This window comes from Myxocyprinus asiaticus, chromosome 5 (assembly GCF_019703515.2).
Source record: "Myxocyprinus asiaticus isolate MX2 ecotype Aquarium Trade chromosome 5, UBuf_Myxa_2, whole genome shotgun sequence".
Classification (NCBI taxonomy): Eukaryota; Metazoa; Chordata; class Actinopteri; order Cypriniformes; family Catostomidae; genus Myxocyprinus; species Myxocyprinus asiaticus.
The window spans coordinates 55833992-55836491 of NC_059348.1; positions in this window are offsets into that span (position 1 = coordinate 55833992).

Here is a 2500-nt window from a genome sequence, read left to right on the forward strand (position 1 = left end):
AGCAACCACAGAGAACACCTTAGCAACCACAGAGAACACATTAACAACCACCTACCAACCACACAGAGCACCTTAGAAACCACCTAGCAACCACACAGAGCACCTTAACAACCACCTAGTAACCACACAAACACCTTTGTAACCTCCTAGCAACCACAAAGAACACCTTATTAACCTTTTAGCAACCTCACAGAGCACCTTAGTAACCTCCTAGCAACCACATAGAACACCCTAACAACCACCTGGCAACCACACAAAACACCTTAGTAACCTCCTAGCAACCACAGAGAACACCCAATCAACCACCTAGCAACCAAACAAACACATTAGTTATGTCCTAGCAACCACCCAGAACACCTTAGTAATCTCCTAGAAAACACACAAAGTCCTTAACTTCCTAGCAACCACACAGAACAGAAATAAAAATCTAGCACTCACATATTCCAAACATAGCTATTTAAATCAGGACAAACCTTTTTATATAAAGCTATTTATAATGATTACAGGTGAACCCTAACCCTAAAAGAAAACATTTAAATACATCATAAAGACATCATACAGTCCTTAAAATCCATACTCTTTAAATGAAGCAACAGAAAATTATATATAAAATCCTTTTTATGTCAAATATGACAAAAACACTGGCGACACCAGTGACACAGTGAAGCACCAAAGATTGTAATCCTTCAATATTAATTGCTAAAATGAGATTAGAAATATAGTATTTGGTATAACACCATAGATTATCACTGACACTTAACTAATCGCTGATCAGTGCCAGGGTCTCTGGAATTAAGCAAATAATCTGTCTGTCACCAATATCAATACACATCATCTCTAAAGTTTGGCCCGATGAACTTCTATACCATGTTTGGCCATTCCTGACTAAAGAAACAATGACAAAGACCAGCTATAATCATGAAATGTGTATTAATGAGTGCTATTGCATGCATAACAACTTTATAAACAGCTGTTTCAAAGCTGTTTTCTCCCAAGGTTGTCAAGTTTGTCACTGTGACAATTTTTTATGAAATATGCATTTTATAAAAGGGCAGCTACTGTACCTCATGAGCTATATGTTGCTAATGTTGCTAATCATGCTGTACTCTCAAAAAGATGTCATTTAATCCCTTTGTATTATAATTTTTGGCAATTCCATTATAATCAAAGAGGTCATACTAGTGATGTCACCTAAAAGCCTCAAATGAAATTATAAGGAAAAATGAGGACATTTCTGATCATTGATAAGAGACAGAAAACTTTGAATGTGTCTTTCTTGATAGCACTTCAGCAAGTAGGATTCAGGATGTAGTAAGTGACACCAAAATCTGGATATTTTTTCCAAACAAGGGTTTTTTTGTTAAGTGGTAACACCAGTGACATGACTCCAGGGGACATTTATTTCCATCATATATATCATATTTATTTGGAACAAGCACTTCTATGGTACTTGGAATTTTATATAATTGATTAAAAACAAATATTACCTAATGCATGTGCTCAAATAGGTATAACTGTTCAGAGGAAATGTTATTTGATTGTAGTATGCAAATTATTTCTGCCTAAACAGTGTATTTAAAGTGTCTTCTGCAAATGCTGGGGACAGAAATGTGGACGTTTCTGTAGAATGACCCAAAAATAAAAACACACATCATACACAATATTACAGAACAGAATACTACATTTATCATTACTGTACATCAATTGTATTTAACAAGTATTTTGATTAATACTTTGCACTATTGACTGAATTATACATGAACAAACAAAAAAAGTAGATAGTTATAACATTGTAATAACCAATGTTTTGGACCAGAGCTTATTGGCTGTATTTATGTCCTTTGTTTATGTGCTGTTTGTAATTCTATGACGAGTGCATATACATAAATATTTAAAGTGTGTGTGTGTAGTCTGTGTATGTGTGTGGTGTGTGTGTCTGTGTACAGTGTGTAGTGTGTGTGTGAGTGTGGTGTGTGTGTATATGTGTGTGTAGTGAGTATGTGTAGTGTGTGTGGTGTGTGTGTAGTGTGTGTGTGTGTGTGTGTACAGTGTGTAATGTGTGTGTACAGTGTGTAGTGTGTGTGTGTGTGTACAGTGTGTAGTGTGTGTAGTGTGTGTGAGTGTGTGTACAGTGTGTAGTGTGTATGTGAGTGTGTGCAGTGTGCGTGTGTATGAGTGTGTGTACAGTGTGTAGTGTGTGTAGTGTGTGTGAGTGTGTGTACAGTGTGTAGTGTGTGTAGTGTGTGTACAGTGTGTAGTGTGCATGTGTGCGTGCGTGTGTAGTGTGTGTGTGTGTGTGTGTGTGTGCAGTGTGTGTGTGTTTGAGTGTGTGTTCAGTGTGTAGTGTGTGTAGTGTGTCTGTGTACAGTGTGTAGTGTGTGTGTGAGTGTGGTGTGTGCAGTGTGTGTGTGTATGTGTGTAGTGTGTGTGAGTGTGTGTACAGTGTGTAGTGTGTGTAGTGTGTGTACAGTGTGTAGTGTGCATGTGTGCGTGCATGTGT